The 23208-nt window shown below is 45.3% G+C and overlaps 1 protein-coding gene across 1 annotated transcript in view; it reads left to right on the top strand.

Moving 5' to 3' along the window:
* Nucleotides 1–23208, top strand: part of ALK (ALK receptor tyrosine kinase) — a 701082-nt gene that overhangs the window by 397561 nt on the left and 280313 nt on the right. The window lies entirely within an intron of this gene.

Raw genomic sequence — 23208 nt, 5'->3', positions numbered from 1 at the left:
GGTGTCGGTTCCAGAGGGATGAGTATGTGACCCAATCTCCTAATTTCTTAGGCCGGGAACACTTTGAGAACAAGAGATACAAGATTTGTTTTATTTCATTTTTGTTGTTGTTGTTGTTGTTTGTTTGTGGTCACACCCATGATGCGCAGGGCTCCCTCCTGGCTCTGTGCTTGGGGATCACTCCTGAAGGCTCAAGGGACCAGGCGTGGTACCAAAGATTAGAATGAGGCCTGTTACATGCAAGGCAAGTACCATAACCGCTGTATTATGTCTCTTCTGAGATAGATTTTGGGCGGCGCTGAGGGTGCATGTAGAATGGTCTTGACCCAAACCTCAACTCTGTCCTCTAACCACTCTACTACCCTAAAAAAAAAACCGCTAGTTTCAGCCTGTATCACCTCTATGTGTGTCCCTCACCCCTCCATACTTCTGAGCACATGCAGACCCCACGTCAGCCTCAGGAATCAGGTGGGAGATGTCTGAGTATTCTCTCCCTCAACTTTTAAGCCCCTTCGATTTTCCAGGTAATTGCCTACATTTATTTTCTAAATGTTTCTCATCTTCCACGAAACTTCTCTATAGTATGCTGCCTCCCTTCCACCCACCATTTCTCCAGTCTCCATCATTTACTTACGCACACTGATTCCTGTTGAGATTTTTATCTTTTCAGACAAGCCAGAATGCATTCCAATTGCCTTCTCTCCAGCTGTTCCTTCAATAGTCCTTCCATTCTTTAGTGCTTCGTCCCCTCCCTGAAATTCTGGTCACCGTTCTTGCCTGAAATTCTAGTTACCATTCTCTTGGCTGCTTGCAAGGCTCACAGTCACTCTGGCGTCTGGACCGCCTCAGCCTGGTCACTTCCCTTCAGTCCTACAAAGTTATTCCCCCCCTGGAGGCCCTGATGGTTTCCGTTTCTGAAAAGTCTCCTTGTGCATCAATCTTCTTGACTAACTCTTTGCCCCCTTTGTCCTCCTCATGCTTTGAAGAACAGGGAAACATCATGTTCACTGTGGAAGGGACAGAAGCAAGAAAATATGAGGTTTGGTGAAATCAGAGTCCAGGGAGAAGTAAGAATCCGGTATTCATTGTTTGACCATGGATTTTGGCCCACTGGCATTTTTCTGTGGCTGCACATATGATGTTTCCACATGACTGTTTATGCCAAAACATGAATACTATCACCTAGCTAGTCTTTGGAATTTGGGTCCTAGAGTCATCTAGAATCATCAAGCAGTAAAGAACCTTAATAGTAGTTGAATTCAACCCATAGACTCCCCATTCCAAGTCAGTTCTGGAACTTCTGTCAGTGCGCAGCTGACTTCAGCTAGCCCAATCACCCGAATAATAGGTGGGGTTGTAAAATGCAGCACCCCACCATGGGGGCAGATTTAGTTGTGGCAGAACTTGCTAATGGCCCACTGAGTGTGTTGCCTAGGAAAGTTATTTAACATCTCTAAAACAAGTGATTTAATTTCTCTAAGCCTCTAGTGTCTCATTCTGAAGATGCGAATAGAAATAACTACCTTGTAGGTGCTTTGCATGCAAGGGTAATTGCTATCAACAATGATCACTGATATATATGGACTGCTTGCCATGTTCTTAGCAAAAGGCATGTGGGTGCATTTAATATTACAATTTTCCTATAACATTTTATTGTGATCATGTATATAAGGCACCTAGAATAATTTGAGCAGACAGTAAACAATGTTTATTCCTTCTCCTGTTTCACCAGGCACTGGGGGAGCCTCTGTCTCTCCTCCGGAGTCACACTGAATAAACCTTCTTGCTTCCAACATGGCAGTTCTTTATTTCTTTGAGGAGGGTTTCATTACTCTTCTTAGCATTCCCCCCCCAGGCAAACACTTCCAGTTTCTTCTATTACATATTTTTCAGTGCCACATTCTTGCAATGTGTTCTTACCAGTGAAGGGTAAGGTCTAGAAGCTTCCATGCACCCATGTAACTTAAGTCTGGCTCCCTCTTCTGCTGCCCGCCCGCATCCTTCTTTGGATCCCCAGACCCCAAGGTTGACAACATTGGGGATCAGAGAGGCTGCTAGAGTTGTCCCTCACAACCCTGGCCTAGACTCCCTGCCTCATCTCCTTCTGAGGGAGGGTCCTGAGTTTCTCCTGCAAACAAAGAAGGTCTTTCTTATTTGCTCCCAATGTTCCCCTAAATATCAGATTTAAAAAGAAATTTAATTCTGGGCCCCTGTACTCATGTCATCTTGCTTTGTTTGTCATCCTTGTGGTCCGCCAGCTTTGCCCCTTTGTTCCCCTAATTGCCAGAGACATTTTTATACTGAGCAAATTGCATCAGGCTCGCTGCAAAATGAATCAATTTGGAAAGAGTATGAGCTGCACTGTTGTCTTAAGTGTGCATTAACATTTAGATGCGTTATTTAAAATGGGCCTCAGGTTAGTGCCAGGGAGCTGGCCACATGGACTCTTTCTGACTCATTCTGTGTGGCTGAACTCCACAGAGGGAGCGGAGAGCCCCTTACCCGCCACCAGCCCTGTCTCTTTCTCCCTCCCTCCAGCAAGGGCTTGAGCGAAGTGAGATCCTGAGGAGTTCCAGTTTGGGCAACTGATGGGCAAACTGAGCCCTGAAGCCCAGCTTGGAGCCAGGGACAGTGAGGAGAAGACATTCTCCTTCTCCCCCACCAGACAGCAAGGCACACACCAGACATCTCAGTCGAAGTACAAATTCGATGACCAGAAGTCTTTGGCAGTAAAACAAAGACACAGAAGACACCAGCCAATGCTCTCTGGTCTAAAAAATTAAACAATGCTCTGGAAATTGGTGAAGGAGAGAAGCTGCAATCCAGATGATCATGGAGTGATTTGATGAGCTAATTCTTTTATCATCGAGAGAGGCAGGTAATATCTCCATTAGTAGCAGAAGGTTTGAAATTGGAGACAGTGGCAATGCCGGGACAATTTCCTGATTTATGCTTTTTCAATCACCTGGGCTCCTGGCCTAAACTGGTAATGGACTCCATCCATCAAAAAATTATTCCATCTGGCATCCTGGTTTCAGAAGATTTCTGGATGTCCTCAGAGAGAATTGGTTAAATGATATAATGTGTGGGTAGCCCTTTGCTGAGTGCCTCTGTTAAAAGGTGGTTGAATCTATGCGCTCTATTTTAATTTGATGCTCAGAGATGAGATTGCGCATCTGATACACAAGAGGAATAAAATAACAATTGAATGATGCCATCCTGAAGACCCCCAGGCTCTGAGGAGTGTCCCCAGAAGCAGCAGCAGGGGGGCACCTCTGTCCCCCAGTGTTGCTTCTCTGTTAACCCCAAAAGTCCTTCATCAGAGACAGCTTTGAAAGTCCTGGAACTCTGCTCGGTGTACTTAGGTTCATTCCTCCCTCTGTGTCCTCCTGGCCAGTGGTCCAGCACCCAGGCTCTCATCCAGGGCTCCCAGAGTTCAAATGGGGCTGGATGTCCTAGAATGTTTGTCAGCTGAGGGGTGTCATGCTGATGCTGAGCAGGGGTACCTTAAGGTGTGGGTGCCCGAACAGAGAAAACAGACCGCGAAGAACCCCCTGTTAGCCACTCATTTCCTAACACAATAACCACATCTTCCTTTTTGGTGTATGTCACACTGGTGGGACTCAGGGGTTACCACTGACTTTGCGCACAGGGTCACTTCAAGTGGGCTTGGGAGACCATGCTGGGTTTGAACCTGCTGTCAGCCATGTGGAAGGCAGGTACCTTACCTGCTATACTATAGTTCTGGCCCAATATCCATAGCTTCTATTTTGCTTTCTACCCAAGGTGAACTGGGGGCACCTTCCCAGTACCCTGTATTTACATGCTTCTCCTTCACATCATTCAGTCATAGGAATAAGCTTGTTGTTACCATTTTTGGCACATTGAATACACCACAGGTAGCTTGCCAGGCTCTGCTGTGTGGGCAAAATACTCTTGGTAGCTTGCTGGGCTCTCTGAGAGGGGCAGAGGAATCGAACTCGGGTCGGCCATGTGTAAGGCAAACACCCTACTGCTGTGCTATCGCTCTGGTGCCCACTCAAGCAAATCGATGAGTAGTGGGATGACAGTGACAGTGACAGGAATATGCTATAGCTATATTCCCAGTTTATAAATGAGACCCAGAACTGGTGTGGAGCCCCTCTCAAACTTCCAGAACTTGGATTTGAACCCTTGGGGTCACCTTCTAGAGTCATCACCACCAGGTATGGGGCAGGACCTCTCCTATGGAAATGGGGAAGGGCTGGCAGTGGAGCAAAGACATTTCAGTCAGGACAGACCTGCTCCTCTACTCTCTCACTTGAAACAGCACCCCCGCACCCACAGGGGGAGAGGTGGCCCCCTTTTGATGCAGCCTTAGGACCCTGGTGGGGATGTGCTTCACAGCTTGCGTGTTGGCAGGTGGGTCAGTGGGACTGGAAGCACTTTCAAGGGGAGCAGAGAGCTGCCCACCCCTGTGTGATCCATGTGGGATCGCTTCTCCTGAGCCCCAGAGTGTGTCGAGTTGTCCCATGGGCAAAGGTGAGGGACCAGCCACCCAGTGTAGGGATACATGCATTCATCTGATTGGATAAACTGAGTCACATAGAATCACACTCTGCATGACTCCCGCTGATGTGGGGGTGCTCACCAGAGCTGAGCCCCCATCTCTGGCTTCTCCCACCCGTCATTGGTTCATACTCCCTCCTTCAGCCCTGAGCGCTGGCCCTTTCATATCCAGGGGAAGATGATTTCAGGACGCTCAGGAGGAGAGATGACCACTCCTCTCTGACCAGGTGGCTCATGGGAAGTTTCCTCAAACTGAACTTGCCCTTTGCCTTATGCCTGCACTTCACAGAGGTTTCATTCTGTGCTTCCAGAAGCCCGTTCCATCTGTATCCTGTGCAGAACTAGCATTCACTGCAAAAGCTGCGTGCAGGTCGATCCTGATGAATGCAGCTGAGGTCCCTTCCCTGTCTAGCTGTAACTAGTTGTCTGCAGCCGTGATTGGGTGAGGAAAATTAATTATTGATTCCTAGTTCAAGGAGGAAATTTCCCACAACCACCAACCCCCACCCCAATCTTGGTGAACCCTATTGGCCGTCCCCCTCCTCTTTTCCTTTCAAGGTTGTCCTTCCCTTTGTCTTAATTCATCCACTCACTGACTCAGTCTCTCCTTCAATTTTTATCTCACTGGGTACTTCTCTACCGTGTGCAAGAAAAGGGGCTCAGTGGTGGAAAGAGAACTGGGACAAATAGAAACAATACATCGCTGGCCTCATCAATCCTGCATTTTAGAGAGAGGAATACATCCATTGGTAATCATGAGCATGCAATTTCCATAGTGATACCCAATGAAGGATGATACAGTCTTATATAGCTCATGTAAGTGGGGACCAGCAACACCTTCCTGAGAAAGTCTAAAGTTGTGACTAGGACCAAAATTCTTTTTAGGACTCCAAAAATAGTAGATTAAGGTCCTAAGGGAAGAGATGAGTTATTTTCTCAGTCGAGGTGACTTTCTGTGACCCGGGAGACCAAACAATGCTCATTGGTTGCTGAACTGAAGTCTCTGTTTTCTTAGCCTACCCTTTGCACGCGCACTGCTCTTGAGCTCTTGTGTACACATTATTTGGTGTAGGTCTTCCTTATTTTCTCAACAGGACTACTGGGTCTCTACTAGTTATTGAATTTCCCCTGTAAATTCAATGTTTTACAACTAGTGTACATGTGGAATCTTTGTAACCGCCTATGAAATTAATATCAACCACTTCAGTTTACAGGGGGGAAAAAAACGAAGGCTTGGGGATCTAAGCAACCTGCTAAGGCAGAGTTACTGGGCTTTGGACTTCGCTCCTTTTGAATTCTGAGTTCTGAGTTCTGAGCGCCTTCGGAGGTCTAAAGCCCCGCTCCTGTCTTACAGGGATTGGCACAGTGTTGCAACGGTGTTGAGCACACAGCAAATGCTGAACTGATATTGACATAGTCATTGATTGAGTCCCTTCGCTAATATTTCTGTGTTTTAAAATAGCAACCACTTGCCTCCAGGAACTCTTAAGGTGCTCTAAGAATGTCAATTACAAGATACATATCATCTTTGCCAGAGCAGAAGAGGAATTAATTACGGGGTCTCCAGGCTTTGTGTCCTTGCCTAGGAGGGACAAGGGAAAAAGCAGGTGGGTTTCTTCCTCTCTGCCCATCCCAGCTGCCCCTCCCCCTCCTCTGGACCTCCTCTTCCTCTCAAGGGAAGCCCTAGAAATGTTGGGAGATTGTGTCACTTCCTTGTGTCTCCCAGCCTACACCCAACTTAAAAGTTTCCATCTCACCTATAACTCCATCAGGAACCTGCAAGGTAGGAGTGACGGTTGGAGCCACTGTGTGGCCTTTCTTCTAATTGATTGCAAAGGGATGAGCCCCAAACTTGAACTCAAAAGCAAAAATAGGTCACGGTAACTAAACAGGAAAACTGCCTTTTCATTACCAGGAAAAAAAAATCCTTCCCATCCCACCCTCCCTCTCTTTTCCTCCCTTTTTCTTTCAATAGTACCTTCTTTCTTTCTAACTCTAGAGTCCTCCAAAAATCTGCATATCATTTCTTACCTGAAAGGGTTTTTTTTTCAAATTTTGTTCAGAGCGTTTTATTAGAAATAAATTGAAGCATAATAAGAAATTTTATGTTTTCACTTTTCTGAAATCTAGATTCCAATATGTAGGAATTATACATTAGATTCCAATATGTAGGAATTATACATTAGATTCCAATATGTAGGAATTATACATTAGATTCTTGCATAATGTAGGCTGAGTCACTTTGGGAGGGTGCACCAAGTGAGGCGATAATTCACTCATGAACAAAGGTTTCCAGGGTTCAAGAACCTATGACTCAGAGGACAGAAAAAGCCTCTTATCTCAAAGGTAGAAAGGCTCTGTTACTCCACATTTCAGACTTTATATTCAGTGAAAAGCATTGGAGTAGGAGGGACAGAACGGAGAGAGTTCAAAAAGCTTTCACTGATCTAATTGAGTCCTAAAACAGCTTTCTCCATGGTTGACGGAATCCCTGTTCTCCTGAAGCCTTCTATCTTAGTTACATTTTTAAAAAGTAAGCTGCTTTTAATGTGTCGGGGGAAGCCAGTAAGTGTTGAAGATGCTTCAGATAGAGACGAAGCTGAAATCAGTAATGCTGGAAAAGGTCAAAGTCAGAAGTGTTATTTAAATGTTGCATACCCCACGTTTGCTACCAGTTGCTTATAAACATTCAGGAAAAGAAATCAATGCCCTTTTCCTTTAGAAACTTTCATTACAAGGAAGCATAATGACCATTGGCTCCGGTGTGTGTGTGTGTGTGTGTGTGTGTGTGTGTGTGCATGCGTGCGCGCACCCACTTCAGAACCAAGTGTCTTCTTAAAACATGGTTTGATTTATAGCATTCAGCTCCCCTGACTCACACGCAGTCATACCTGTGCATATGACCTGCATTCTGTTTCTAGCCCGTGCTCCTTTGCAGAAAGGTAAAAATACCTGCTGAATCGGAATTGCTAGGATTGCTAGGGGAGGAGCCTGGGAGTATGTTGAATAAGCCATCCCAGAGGACCTTAAGGCTGGGTGAACTTGGACACTGGACCTAGACGAACTAGACCATCTGTAGCGTGCAAATCACCAGGGTTCTGGCTAGCATATAGATTCTGCATCAGGATCAGGCTGGGAGACAAGAGCAGGAAATCTGCGTTTCTCTCCAGTTCCCCAGCCCTGCTGTTGCTCCTCTGCGCCCCCACCCCCACCCCAGGTAGGTGGGGTAGAAAGAAAATGTTGCTGCTGGTCCACTCCAGGTGCTAACTGAGATTAGACACTAGAACTGGGGACGAGCCAAGGGCACCTTCCACTCCCCTTGCTCACCTGGAGAGTAAGGGCAGAAAGAACTGCCTAGAGAGCCCCTGTAAGGGGGCGACTTCTCCCTGTGTTCACCAGCCGCTACATCAGACCTTCATTTCTGCAGGGCCAGACAGCCCAGACTCAGGGTAACCGTGCTCCCCAAAGACAGGGAAGTCAGAAATCACTCACTTCTGAATGCCAGTTAGGCCTGTTGTGATTAGAGAGAATCTTCTCTTTAGCCAATCATGGGGTTCTCCACTTGTAAGAGATCCTTGCTTGCCGCCAAGAGAGACTGCATCAGGCCTGGCAAAGCAGGTCATTAGACACCTCACTCCAGGACTTCAGGGACCCCTTGCTTGACCCTGGGGTCACGCCCTCAGTCCCGACTCAGTCCTCATGGTCTGCCTTGCATGTTCCTAGCCTGAGTTCTTGCTGTGAGTCACCAATCATTTGAGTTCATCTCCTTCTTTTGTGCCTCTGATGTAAAACTATCTTCCAGACTCTGAGCTGGGCACAGAGATCACAGAAATGTTAGTTAAAAATGGAATCCAGCTTCCCCTGATAGATACCTGGAAGCCAATCTATCTCTGTTGTAAATTGCATTTTAAATGGTAGATAGATACACTTAACATATCATTTTCACCAGTTTTGAATTTTACAGCTCAGTCAGGTTCACTGACATTGCATCATATCATATCAAATCACTTCTCTAGAACTTTCTTTTCATCTCTAAATGAAGCCCCACATCTGTGAGACACTGCCTCCCCTTCTTCCCTCTAACACCTGCAATTTGCATTCACTTCTGAGTCTCTGAGATGGGCTACTTAAGGCACTGCAGATAAAGGGCGTGGTGCAGTGTCCTTCTGTGAGTGGTTTATTTCACTTCATCTTCCGGTTTCATGCACATAAGTCATGCAAGCTCATCCATGTTGTAATCACTGTGTCACTGTATCACTGTCATCCCGTTGTTCGTCGATTTACTCAAATGGGCACCAGTAACATCTCTATTCCTCCCAGCCCTAAGATTTTAGCAGCCTCTTCTTACTCATCTTTCCCAACAATTGGAGGATCTTTCAGGGTCAGGGGAATGAGACCTATCATTACTGTTTTTGGCACATCGAATACACTACAGGTAGCTTGCCAGGCTCTGCCCATGTCGTAATATGAGTCAAAATTTTCTTTCTTTTAAAAATTGAGCAATGTCACATTGATCATGTGTGCTGGGAAGAGAAATATATTCTGTGTAGGACACTAGAGGCTCTCTGGAAGGAGCAAGAAGTTATATGGAAGGACATAGGAGCTCTGTGGAAAGTACTATGTAGTGAACTCCCTGTGGAAGGAATTAGAATATCGGGAGCATAGGTAGATAGTCCAGGAATTCTGTGGAAGTTCTGGGAGCTGACAAGAAGTTGGGGGGGGCGCGGGGGGAATAGATACTCGGGGGAAGGAACTGGAGTTCTGTGTGGTGAACTAGAAGCTCTACCAAGCCGAAGCTGAGCTAAGGGAGTGGACTAGAGGGTCCAGAGGCAGCTACAAGTTCTATGGCATAAACTAGAAGCTTTGTGGAAAGAACCAGAAGCTTTAGGAGTGGAGGTGACCAGAAACTCTGTGTGGAGCTAAAAGCTTTGTGGAGGAAGTGAGAAGCTCGAACAGGAAGAAGTCTTTCAGGACATTTATCACATCTTCCAGCTGGTATTTGAAGCTCCAGTCCAGTGTCCATCAGTGAGCAGGAACGTTTTGTCCCTGTGATGCACGCTTAGAACATGTTCTGGGGCCCAAGATTGTGCTGAGAAGCCACTGGCACAAACCCCTCTGCGGGGACAGAGATGCCTATGGAAAGTCCCAGGAAGCTGTCCTGAAGACTGGGTGGGGGCTGGGTGTCCTGATGGGATGTGACACTGTGAAACTGACCTCAGGGTCTTCTTCCTCTTGCCATCTGGGTTTTTGGTCTCAGCATCCTGACGTTAACCCTTTGCTGCGGGAGTCACTGGACCTCTCCGCACACCTGTCATTCTAGTCTGTCTGCAGATTTCTGCACACTTTGCAGCTGTAATCACGGCTGAGCGATTTCTTCGCAGTTCTGGTTCCACTTCAGGAAAACTGTCAGCAGCACACACGGCGCCAGGCCCATCCATCTGTGTACAAGATAATGTAATTCTAAGACAATATTTAACATTGTGGGATGAGGCATAAACTCAATATGTTTTCAGGCAGAATGGTAAAAAATAGGTGCCCCATCTCATTAATCACAATAAGAATGAGGGATGGGGCAGATCCCCAGCCTGGTGCTGTTCCCTCCAAGTTAATCTGTCTTAATAGTAGGCCCTTGATAAAAAGAATGCCCATGTCATTGTTCTTCTTGTTCCATACAATTTACATTGGGGGTGTGCAAGATTTATGGAGTAACAGGAGCCTCTCAGTAATAAAATCTGAAGTGATCCATGCCGTATTGGAAGCAACGTCTACTGCAAACACTCTCTGGGGATAAAACTTCAAGGAAAAGATTTCGAGATGCATTTGTAACAAGCCGATCTATTTATAAGGGTTTATTCATGTCCTTTTCCACAAATTTTTACAGGGCCCCCATTCTGCAAAAGGCTAGGTTTGAGGTTTGGGACTGCAAGAGGATGCAGCAATGATTGGATCCTGTGGGACTCAAGGCAGGAAGGATGACTTCTAGTCGGTTATGTGCAGAGAGCTGGGGGCCCACACAAGGGAAGCGCATTTCTTGTCAATTAGAAAAGACCCTCATGAGCTGGGGAGACAGGTCCGCAGTTAGGGATGTATCCCTGATGGGCCTGGGGACCCTAGTTCAAATCTGGAACCATGTGGCTGCCCCAAAGCTCTGTCTGCTATGGTCCTGCTGGCGCCCAGCACTGTGGAGTCAAACAGCTCTGCATCACCAGGTCTGAACGCTGAACCACTTGGCCCAGAAATGGTCTCCTGAGCACTGCTTGGAAGGGATTCCTCTCCACCCCCATCTGCCACCCACAACTCAGAGAAGATTCCCCTGCTCCTGCCAGACACATGCAAAGGCAATGAGTCACTTGGCAAATGAGAGCAGTCTCTGCAGGGGGGCCCCAGTTCAGTTACTCCTCCCAACTGAGACCCTGATTTCTGTTCTCCAGGAGACATAAAGGCCCTTGGCAGCAGTGAGCAAATATTCCCATCATGCAGAAGGAGAAACTGGAAGCAGAAAGCTCAGTCATCTTTTAAATCTCACGGCCCTCCCCACCCAGTACAGGACCCTAAGGTGCTTTGGAGTCATGAAGAGTTACAGTTCAAAACCATCCTGTTTTCTCTTCTGCATAGATTATATCAAAGAGGATCTCCTTTGCCCAAACAGCTAACCACTTAACAATGAAGACCAAAGAAGCTCTCCCCTCCCCCTCCAAAGCAGTCACCTTGTCTTCCATCCTACCTTCCAAGCTCTTCTTGGCCATTGATCAAACTGCCACCATCAAAACGCCATTTCATCTGGAAGGAATAGAGCTGCAATCTTAGGAGAGCATGGATTAAGTACTGAAATCCATTATTCTCCTCTGGGTGTGCATCTGCACTAACTGAAATGCATTTGACCAAATGAGAAGGAGGGTGAAGAAGAAATGAATCTCAAGAAGTTAATAGTGATGGCATAAGAAATTATATCTTGACTTGTACTATTATTACTTATTATAAGTGATGGTATTATAAAGATATCAGGAGCTCTCAATTAGTTTTGTGGGTTTTGGACTTAAGAAGGGGAGGGGGTGGGGAAGAAATTTACTTTCTGGACCAGGAGAGCAATAATCCTTTTATGACTATATTCATTTTCTCAGCCTCGGTTGGAAAAGGTGACCAGGGACAAGTTATAACAAATGATCTTGCTCTACTTGTCAAGGCCTCTCCATGACCAAAGCAAGAGGGTTCGTTCGTGTAGTTCCCATGTGGGCGGAATCTAAACTAAACTGGAAGAAAAAGACTCGAGTTTTAAGATATTTGTCTTCTTGATGGGAATACAGAGCCTAAACACGTCCAAGTTACAGTGAGTCTTACTGTTCACCAGCAAGCACTGATCTGCAGAGACCAGCAGTTATGTGTCTGAGCAGAGCTTATAGAGGTCAGGGGCCCAGAGAGGAAGTCGGTGAGATCAAGTGCAGAGAGCCAGGGCTCCCATCTCTCTGGGTCCAAACACAAAGTCTGACCAGACCAAGGCACCATTTGTCTTTGCCCAAGACAAGAGGCAGATCGTAGATTACTGGAAGGGCAGGACCCGGGGCTGCTACAAGGAAAAGGAAGGTGGAGACCTGGAGAAAATTCTCACAGTCCTGATGGCAATTTTGCATCCTCAAATAGCCATCACCATCATGTTGCAGGGGCTATACATTCACCCTCTTGAAATCTTACCAACAATCATTTTAAGTGGTGATGGCAAATGGTGTCAGCCAGCATGTCCACCCTACTGGGTTAGTTGAGGTTGCCTGTGATATAGTATGGGAAGCATCCAGTTTCACAAGATCTGGAATCAGGCCAGGAGCCTGGAGTGGGTCTGGGAATCAAACTGGGGGCCTGGGATGGCCCTGGAGAGCCCTTGTCATTTCTACTCTAAGGGATGCCCAAGATTTAGATTGGGAAACCAAGGTTAAGCAAAGGATTTTCATAAGCTTGTAGCATTTCTTTTCTAAAATCTAGAGCAGTAAAAATTTCTGAAGACTTCTATTTTCCTCTGTTGTAAATTGTCACAAACTGCCAATTTCAACAGAACAAGCCATTCCACTATCTTCTAAAGTGTTGTCACTAAGCACCTAGGTGTCACTGCATCCAGGTCGCCCTTAGTGATGGTGGTGTTGTCAAGGCACAGGAATCCTGCCCCAGGATAGAACCAAGACAGTCTGTGTTAGTTACTTTTCCCCAGTGTTCCTCAATGTTTTACTGACCACAGCCCCCTGCCTCTCCCCACTGATGTCATTTTCACCTGTGGCTCCTTTGAATATTCTGGGTCCCACAGGACCACATTTGAGAAACAGTGTCCTCTCTCCACTGCCTTAATGAAAAGGTGAGGGAGTTGTAGAGGAAAGGCAGTAAGTTTTTAGAAGGTCTGGGATGAATATAATAAGCAATAAATAAGCAAAAAGTTGTTTATATGCTCTTGCTATCCTTAAATCACATATTTATTGCTTGAGTACCAATAATGTGCATTTTGTAAAGCACATTACACTTTTTTCAATAGTGGAGATAAATCATTTCACTTGATCTGCGCATGGGATTTCCAGTGGATTCCTGAGAAAACAACCAACAGCAATCATGAGAGGAGGGTGGCAGAAATGGGGTCTTAGAGAAGAAGTCATATGAATGCCCCCCGCTTTAAAAATAGACACCCGAGATTGTGCTCTTCCCTTCCACTGTGGGTGTAGATTCTCTTAGCTGAAAACAAGAAGTGCATTTCATTATTTCACTTATCAGCATCTCTAGTTGACTTGTTAAATCATGGCTCCACTCATTGACTGTGCCAGCATAATTAATTATACCATGCAACCTCCCAAAAGCATTTTCTAGGGTCTAAGAAACAAAGAGAAACACAAGGAAGTAGAAAAATCTGGGTCATCTCTCTGTTCATTCAGAATTTGAGACCTGACTTTCTGACTTTCTTAAGTTAAGTGACCTCGGGCAAGTCCTTTCCCACATTTCCTCCTTTGCCAAAATTAGGAACTAGAAATAGATTGTCTTGATGATATCTTGAATGATAATTCAAGACCACAGAAGGCAAGGGATGGCACCTTAGAAAATGTGAAAAGAGTTTCAGAAAGGAGTTTCTTGGGCCAGAGAGACAATATAGATGATAAGCTGCCATGCCCTGTTTTATCTTGACCACACACACACATAGACACACACAGGCACACACACAGACACACACACACAGACACACACACACACACAGAGACACACACACAGACACACACACGGTCCCCTGGGCACCACCAGGGGTAGTCTCTGATCACAGAACCAGAAGTAATTCCTGAGCACCACTGGGTGCAGACCAAACCATCACCCGAAAAAGCAAAAGAAAGATTCACTACAAAGACTTGGAAACCACCGGGGGCCCCATAGTAGCCCAAAAGCAAGGAGCATAGCCAGAGGAAACAGAGTTTCCAGAATTCAGAGAGAAAGAGTTCTGAAGAAGGCTCCCTTGAAAGGCTAAGTGACTTTGCTGAGTGCCAGAGTATGGACTAGCGGGAGGAAGTGGAGTCTCTATAGCACTCTCCTCTCTTCTGCTAACCTCCTCTGAGGCTCCCCTTGGCGAAACCCAACCAAGAGCAAAACCTGAGGTACCCACCAACAGGAAGATGGCAGCCCCCATTCCACAGTGTTGGGCACCCCTGGGACCCCAGGATTTTCAGTCTGAGAACTTGAGGAAGTAACTTATCCAACCCACACCTCTCTGTTCCACTCAGGCGTCTTGCCATTAGCTCTGGAAATCCCTGGCCCGCCAGAGGCCCACTGAGATGGAGGGGAGCCTCTGCAGGACCCCTTCCTCCCAGAAGTAGGTGCCTCATGCATCCAGGAGAAGGCGCTGACTTAAGAGAGAAGGGGAGCTACAGCCCTGTGCCGCCCTGGGAGGGGAAGGGTTTTTGTCCCTTGGCCTTTTACCGTTTGCAGCAGCATGGGGACCACCACCTTTCAGAGACAATTGGACAGAGAGGTAGGAGTTTGCAGCAATGGGGCTCGTGGGAAATCTCGAGATGGAGGGTGGGGGTGGAACCGGCCCTGCTCCCCACCCAAACAAGATCCCAAGCAACTGCCCATGAATGGCTCCTCTGCTCCTGAACAGCCATGATCCCAGAAGCACACAAACCAATCTCGGAAACCAGTGGCTTTTGGCAGAAATCCCTTCAGACTAATTACTAAATTATCAAAAATCCAAAATCGTGTGGTATCATGGCCATGTGACATCATATGCTCTGTATTATCAGCAATAGAAAACAAATTATCTAATGATGCCTTTTCGGCAGGTCTGATTGTTGGGTGAAAATTACAAATAATAATAGTGGGTTTTCTGTCAAAAATTGAATGTAATCAAAGTAAAGATAGAGTAAAGTGAAAATCATCAGTCACACAGGCAGGGTGGGGAGTGGGAGGGGGTATACTGGGGTTCTTGGTGGTGGAACATGTGCACTGGTGAAGGGATGGGTGTTTGATCATTTTGATCATTGTATGACTGAGACTTAAACCTGAAAGCTTTGTAACTGTTCTCACAGTGATGAGAGAGAGAGAGAGATAAAGGGAAGGCTACAGCCCCAATGACCCCCTGGATCTCTCCCAAGCACCCTCTGTGCGTTGTAAGCAATCTCTCTCAGTGGGCAGTTCTCCCATAGCTTCTGTCCAGGTTTGTCTAACTACGCCCCACTCAGCAACACCCTAGAGTGGATTCTACCAGCTCCGAAGACCTAATCACTCGCGGCTGTTCTGGATTGCAGCACAGTTGCACACATAATTAAAACCCAGGATACCGATCACAAGATAATTAAAAACCTGCCATTTTCCCCTGCACCTTCAGGGATCCTGGCTGAGAGCCCGGCCACCTCACTCCTTTGATTCGCACTCAACTCCCCGGCTTCGTCAGCCTGGAGACTCTGCTTTTCATCATTCGTGTAAGGATATTGGGATATTCGGGACTTGGAGCCACCTGCTCAAGAGTTCATGAGGCCTGGACAGGAGATGGTCTGTGTCTCTGAGACCCACCAGCCTTACCTGCGGCTCTTCCAGGCTCCAGGATGGACTCTGTGGGCTGTTCCCCTTAATTCCACCCAGGGTAGTGCTCTTGGTTTCATTCTCAGTAGGCATAACTACAAGGAGTAGAGCCATATCAGAACTTTGGCAAGAAACCTATTATGTACAGGGAAACTAAATAGTGCATGATCTAGGCCAATGCAAAAATGAAAAAGTTCTAGTGTGGGGTCACATCTGGCAGTGCTCAGGATTTATTCCTAGCTCTGTGCTCAAGATTCACTCCTGGCAGGGTTTTAGGAACCATACATGGTCCCCAGGACTGGACCTGGGTTGACTACAAGCAAGGCAAACTGCTAAGAGCACGTACTATCTTTCCAGCAACTCTTGCACTAAGATTCTAATTCTCTCTTCCCCTACCAAGGTCTTCCTTCCACACTCTAGAAGCCCCAGACTTGAAGCACCAAGTACATGCACTGAGGTCTCCTCTCTCTTTAAGGCCAGGGACTGTGTTTGATTTCTCTGTGCATCCCCAGTGGAGAGCCCCCTGGTTCCCAGGGAAAACACACTCAAACACACTTGTAACAAACAATAACGGTGTCGATGATGGGTTTGGTTCAAAGAGACATGACCTAAAGATAAATGAGTTTCTGATTCAGAAGGAAGGGCTTACGGAAACACATTTATTACCGTGTTGCCAGCTAATCGGATAGAGTATTAAAACAGACCCAGCCATACTGTAATTTGGAGTTGTAGCTGTGGCATGTTCTTCCAGTCCGCCCAACAGGGGTATTTTTCATGATTAGCTTTTGATTAATCCTAGTAGATAGATATTTCATTTATAGCCTATACATTTGCTCTTAAGGGTTTAATTGCTTGTGCAATTTATAAGCACTGTAATTGTTGCTATGTAAATGAATTTCCAGCATCCAATTCACCTTTAAAGTAATTAAATTAAGTGGTTAGTTAAGAACATTAGACATCTATGAAAAGCCCCTGAGAAAAATTCCGTGTGATGGGAGAGAAAGCGGCCTCCTGAGTTTCCAATCGTCTCTCACTGTCTCCCCGAAGCCCCCGACTCTCCTTCAGCTTCAGCCTCTCTCCCTCCTACAGGCACGGACTAATTTGCCAGTTAAAGAAGGACACATGTTGAGTGAAAGTAACAACCTGTTTCATAAACAACCTCAGCTGCTTCGAAGAGGAACCAGAGGGACTCGTGTTCCTTGCTGAGATGCTCCACTCCTCAATTTGCTGAATTGTTTTTCCAGTTTTGATGGAATCATGTTGCTCATGATATCTGTATTCAACCTGAATTTTAAAATCCAAGCTCAACAGTTTGGTCTCACAGAGAGAGGGAGCAGAACTCACCTCTCCTAACGCCTGGGCAAAGAGAAGGATTTCTGTAGGGGTATGAGGGTAGCTGGGGGTAGAGAGATCACAGACTTTTGAGGGAAGCAGGATTGGTTTGCACTGGGCCCATTCAATCCATTCATTTATTCATTCTCCCAGCAAGTGGTGACTGAGCACGGACTATGGACTTGACCCTATTCTTGGCATTCGGCAGCAGTGAGAAGGTCACAACGAAAACTGGATTCCAAAGGGGCTTTGAGTTTGCTCTCCCTATCTTACTAGCTATGTAAGATAGAACTGATAGTATTGTTTCCAGTTCTCTGAGCTTTAATTTCCTCATCTGTAAAATGGAAATGTTAAGAGGAGAATTTCCCAAAGAATCAAGTAAGATGTTATTTATTATTTAATAAAATTAAAGCACTGTATACCCAGTGTTTTAATTCTGGATTCTTGGATGGTTAGGGAACTCTAAAGATAGCTGAATGACCTATGAACTTGGATGCGGAATTGTACAAGTTTAATTTTACTAGTTAGCATGAATACGTTAGGCATTCCTTCCATTGTGAATGTGGATAATAAATCCAGTGTCCCCAGAGTAGTGGCAGTGGATAATATTTAGGTCTTGATTTCAGTTGTTGCAGACCTCCTGAAATACTATTCAGCTTCTCACTGCTGCAGATGTGCAGATTTATTAGATCTACCATGAGTATTATTATTAAATGTGTTAATGAGGAACATACTTTATGATAGCATAACTCTTTAGATCTTGATAAGTAGGTTTAGGTATAAGTGGGTTGTTTGTGAGTCCTGGCATTTCACTTTATGTGCTGAAAACATTACTTACAGAAGGGTGCAGTGGCTTCTCCAGGAGTCCAGAACACACATGAACTGTGTCCAGGACACACATGAAGAGGGACGAACCCCTCACTGGGCTGGAGCATGTTTCTAAGTCAGCCAGAGCACTTGTAAGTTGTTAGGGCCAGAGTGGCAGTGGGCGGGCAGGGTGCTTGCCTTGCAGCTGCCAGCCAGGGTTCAATATTCAGCATCCCATATGGTTCCCTGAGCCTGCCAGGAGTGATCCCTGATGCAGAGCCAGAAATAAGCCCTGAGCACAGCTGAGTGTGGCCCCAAAACAAAACCAAAGAAAAACCAGATTTAAAAGAAATCATCATCACTGTCATCACTGTCATCCAGTTGTTCATCGATTTACTCAAGCGGGCGCCAGTAACGTCTCTGTTCATCCCAGCCCTGAGATTTTAGCAGCCTCTCCTTACTTGTCTTTCCCAACAATTGGAGGCTCTTTCAGAGTCAGGATAGTGAAACTTGTTATTGTTACTGTTTTTGGCATATCAAACACGCCATGGGGAGCTAACCAGACTCTGCCGTGTATATATATACATGCCGTGTTTATATATATGTATATATATACATATATATAAACCCCTTAAATTGTTGGGGCCTTGAGCATAAAGCCAGAGCTGAGAATTGAGCACCTCCAGATATGGCCCCAAAGAAAGAAACAAATTCAAGCCTCAAATTGCTGATTGCCACGCCCCAGGTTTATAACTCCATCAGTCTGGAACAGAGCTGACCCAGGCATTTCTAATAAGCTCTTTGGTAGTACTGGTGCTCAGAGCAGCTGGCTGTGTCTGTGATAAGCCACGAAGGGCTATTCCTCCATTACATTGACTTGGCCTTTGAGGTCCCTAAAGGGGTCGCGACTGGTCCGGAGTCACAATGGAATACATCTTCTGTCTCTCTTAGCCATTCCAGGCTGATCTTTGACCCTTACTCTGCCAATGGTCAAGGTCATGTGACCCCACAGCTTACTGGCTCGTCTGCCTCCCCTGCATCTGCATCCCTGTGTCACTGTCATTCCGTTGCTCATCAATTTGCTCGAGCAGCCATCTAGCTCCAACAACTTAGGAAGCACGAAATATTCTGGGGTTCAGCAAGTTTTACTCATGACAGAACAAGGTCTAGCTCTGGACCCCAGTAATGATGTCAGGTTTCTGCCTTATTCCCTGTTACATGAATTTCTGACTCATGCCCCAGTGTTCAGGTTTGGAATCCCTTCCTGGATCTATTGCAATGACTGAGTTTTTGCTAGCGATAGAATTTCCACCTTCCCCACTTTTGTTTTATTTTGCTGTGGGCCACACTCAGCTGTACTCAGGGCTTACTCCTGAATCTGTGTTCAAGGATCCCTCCTGGAGGGACTCAGGGGAACCATATATGGTGCCAGGAACTGAATCCAGGTTGGCTGCATACACGGTAAGGACCCTACCCATTGTACCGTCACTCTGGCACCTGGTCTCTGTTTTGACACGGATCTCTTCCGTGGGAACACATCTTTAAAACATCTGCATAGCAACGTCTGTTGCCTTGTCCTTCGAATTTCAAATCTTTGAACCTTCTTCAGGTTCAGCACTGGAGACAGTCCATATCCTGGAATGAACTTTTAGGTAATTCTAGACTACTGTGATAATTCATCCTTCCAGAGTCCAGTGCGACAGACTGTGACACAGTCCTCCCAATCCTACCCCAGAAAACAACTTAGTCACTTTTTTGTTATTTTGGATAGTATCAAACATCAAATGAATATAATATCTTTGAAAGTTTGTATACTTATCGAATATTTAACTTCATTAATCATTTATTGAGCATCTATTAAGTACGGGGGACTATGCCAAGCCTCAGGGATAGAAGAGGAAGGAAACAAAACTAAGATACAGCCCTTGTTTTAAGAAATGCACAGACTAATGCTAGATGTAAATAAATAATTATGGTCTCTTTTAATCTACTACTTTGCATTATTCATTTGCATGAGTTTGAATTAATTGTTCTTCTCAAATTCCTCTTATTGGACATTGTTTTGAAAGTCTGTGGATGACCAATTTGGCCTTGGAGAGTTTACCGTTTGCGATTTTTATCTCTTTGTTTTGTTCTCAGAGCTATGATTTTGTTCATGGCCCCAGTGATCCCAGAGATCATTGGTGCTGAGTTGGCTAATAAAGAAGCATCCCCCTTCTGCACTCCCCCTTCTTTGATCAAACCAAGGTAATGATCTTGAACAAAGAAAATAGCAATAGGAGGACCCAAAGTGTTTGACCAAAGTGTTCCACAAACTTAATCTTCCTGCTAAGTCTGCCTGCTTTTCCCCTCACCTCTCTTTGAACAGACACTGCGGTGAGAGACCTCCTTCGGGTGGGAACAAGCTGATCTTCTCATTATAAAGATGAAGATCATGAGTAAATTATAAAGAAAAGAATACAATGCCTCATTTTTCTATTGCTTTATTTTTTTGAGCCAAGCCCTGTGAATGAAATATGACCGTGAAGGGTATCTGGCATCTTACCAATATTATCTGGCCCAAACCCACCCTACAGATCTGATGTGATCAGTCATGCTGGGAAAACTGCATGACATACCCTGGGCTGGTGCTGCTCTGCTCCAGTGCTGCTGTGATTAATTAGACATTTAGGGGAGTTGGTGAGTCACCAGTGTTTGAAAATCAGTTTGGGGTTAGGGATTGACCCCAGCATTCTGTTGACTACAACAACGTGAGAAAACACAACTTACATAATCAGAAATACACACTCAGTAGAACATGGTCACAGAGTGTCAAGGAATAAATAAAAGGAAGCTACTAGTTGCCTGCAGAGCAACCTGCAAAGCTAAGAAGAATTAAATCATTTATATTGGCATATATTAATAATGTCTGCCTCGTCTAGAGAACTTTCTTGGGATTGCCTAAAATCATATATGGATGATCCCCACAGCTATGAAGTGGAGTCTAACTAGGGCAGACAGAACCTGCAATACTGTTTGTCTGCGACCACGTGTGTTCGCATGTGTATACAATGATTAGGATGCACATCTAACATGGAAAAATATCACTCAAGGAAATGAACTGGGAATAAAGACGAAAATAACCCCTATCACATTAGGCCTCCCATCCTTTCAAATTAGATGGAGCTCCAGGAACAAGGATTCATAACATATACCCTTGTGCACACGCGCACGCGCGCGCACACACACACACACACACACACACAAACACAAACTTGTATGTGTATGTGGGATCTGGCATTGTCTATGGCCCTGATTCTGTCTCGGTGAAATTACAGATCAGTACATGGGTAGGAAATTAAGTGAAATAAAGTTTGATATCTAGTAAGGTAACCAGTTCATTATAGGGACTGAATAGATATCTCTCCATTACTGAACTTGAATAAAGTTTGATATCTAGTAAGGTGACTAGTTCATTATAGGGACTGAATAGATATCTCTCCATTACTGAACTTTGGTCACCACCAACCCCATTTTGCAGTCTAGGAAACTGAATCTCAAAGAGATTGAGTTGGCTTGTGAACCCGTGACTCAGTTTCCCGACCACAAGGAGCCGGCTCCAATGCAAGCGCAAGAGGCTCTTCATTGACTGGCCCGAACTAGTGCCCCTGTCCGGCTCACTGACACTGCGGCATCCTTGAAGGGAGCAGCCGAGCCCGAAAGGCGTGGGGTTTTTATAGCAGCATCACATAGCGGGGGAGGGGGGGGCTTTCCATTACTTGGTAACTTCTGATTGGGTGTGGGCTGGGGTCAGCTGACCAGGGACGTTGCCAGGCAGTGGTCTGGGACGACTGCCCCCTGGTCTGATTAGATCAGGTGTTCTAGCTGGCGTCCTGTCTGGTTAGTTGTTCTGCTGACCTCGTCACTTTATTTCCGGGGAACTGCGACTTAAGTTTAGGGAACCAAAACTTAGGCCTGGTCAGGCCAAGTTCTTCACTGAGCCGGGCATGGCGCTGCCTTGGCATCTCCACCTCTCAGGCTAAGGCCAGAGATCTTATGCTAGAGAGACAGAACTTCCAATATTGGATCTGGTCTTTCTCATCACTTTACACGGTTGCTCCCATTTTCCATCCTCATCGACCTCACGTAGGCTCCTTTTCTTTCACTGACGTTGGAGTTTATAAATGCTATTCTAATGGCTTACCACAGCCTTTCCTCAAGGTTCAAACTGGGTTTTTCAGAAGTAGTTGCCCGCCTGACTCCCTTTCTCTCCACGGCAGAGTCGGTCACTTCCCAGCTCCCTGGGCCTCACAGTTCCCTGCATCTTTGGTCTTCTTTTTCAGGCTACATTGCTGTTTACCAACAGCAGGGAGCTGGTGGAAGCATCCGTTCATGCTCCCCCTCCTGCTAATCTGTTTATTTCTGTCCCCTTTGGGGCCATGATCCCAAACTAGTAATCCTTAGAAATCCAATTTTTGGTGTACTTTTTTGATGACTCCAAAGTTCGCAAAGTTGGAGTATTGCTTTTTAATTAATTCTACTTTCCAGAAGCTCAAAATGTATTAGTCCTGCTAACAACTGTCCCCTTTAACTCTACTGGGAGAGGAATATGAACGGTTAGTTAGTTGACATTGTTTGGGGTCATTGTTATTCTCTTAAAGACTGTGCTTTAGAAAAACCCACGTTTTTTAAATCGCTGTCATTTAATTCCATAGGCATTTGATTTAAGTTTCATTTTTTCCCATTAAATGAAAATTAAATTAAGCTCATTAATGTATTAGACAGGCATTGATTGTACTCACTTTGGTTTTAATTAAATGCTACTATTCATTATTTCCTTCTGTGTAGTACTTTTAATTTTCTTTGGTATATAATTTGGGGTAACAACAATATCAGGAAATTATCCCTCATAAATAATATTCAAAGAGAAAGGCATACAAAACATACAGTGAAAGCAATTTCAAGGTATTTGCTTATTGTCTTTAATTTACGGGTAGGCTATTTATCAACGAATATTTTTCCACGTTGTTTCTTTGTGATAAAACAGGGCATGCCTATCTCTCTCTTTGGAGGCTCTGACTTTGGCAGTTAATGGCTGACTTGAAGACTTCATTGATCTTAAAAATGTGCTGACTTTATGTGTAGCACTGAAGTTATGGTCTAGGGGGTAGAGGTTTGAATTTCAGTACGAGGACATTATCAGAAAGCTTCAGAAAAATGTCTGGAGAATCTTATTTCATTTTTCTATGACATTTGTGAAGCACTCATCTCATGCCAAACAGCCTCTGGGTCCTGGATACGTTTGCAATGACAGGGAAACACAGACCTTGGTCTTCATGTTCTTGTCTTCTTAGAGAGAGTGAATATTGTCCTCTCCACCTACTCCAAGCCTCTGAGACACCAGAATTCTCCATTGATCTGCTTAAAGTACTTGGGCCAATACTCAGTACCTCTGGACTTTTTAGAAAAAGTGTGTATTTTGCATTCCCTTCCTAAAAATATATCTCAGTG

This window comes from Sorex araneus, chromosome X, assembly GCF_027595985.1.
Source record: "Sorex araneus isolate mSorAra2 chromosome X, mSorAra2.pri, whole genome shotgun sequence".
Taxonomy (NCBI): Eukaryota; Metazoa; Chordata; class Mammalia; order Eulipotyphla; family Soricidae; genus Sorex; species Sorex araneus.
This window is presented reverse-complemented; position numbering and strand designations above follow the sequence as displayed.